Below are 305 nucleotides of genomic sequence, written 5' to 3' on the forward strand. Positions count from 1 at the left end.
GAGTTTTATCATCTCCAATAATAATGGTCTGGAACTCAGGAGGATCACAGTAAAACCTCCAGGGAAGGTTAAAATTCAGGCCTGTTGATTTTGTCATTTTATGTTTTCCAATAAGGATATCATAAAGACCTACTAACCAAAGTCCAAGGGTGAAGAAAGTGAATCGGCTGGCTTGTCAGCATCAATGTCTTCCCAGAACTTCCAAAGGTGATAGAAATCTTCAGGTAGAGAGAGCTTATAATGACTTTCTACTTCTTTCCAAAGGTCACTGGAGACACCAGCTTCACAGGATTCACTCTTCTTCA

The 305-nt window shown here is 40.0% G+C and overlaps 1 pseudogene; it reads right to left on the minus strand.

Annotated features, from left to right (window-relative positions):
- Nucleotides 1-305, minus strand: part of LOC100950709 — a 64,389-nt pseudogene that overhangs the window by 46,588 nt on the left and 17,496 nt on the right.

This window comes from Otolemur garnettii, unplaced genomic scaffold, assembly GCF_000181295.1.
Source record: "Otolemur garnettii isolate 467f Iridium unplaced genomic scaffold, OtoGar3 scaffold00024, whole genome shotgun sequence".
NCBI classification, from domain to species: domain Eukaryota; kingdom Metazoa; phylum Chordata; class Mammalia; order Primates; family Galagidae; genus Otolemur; species Otolemur garnettii.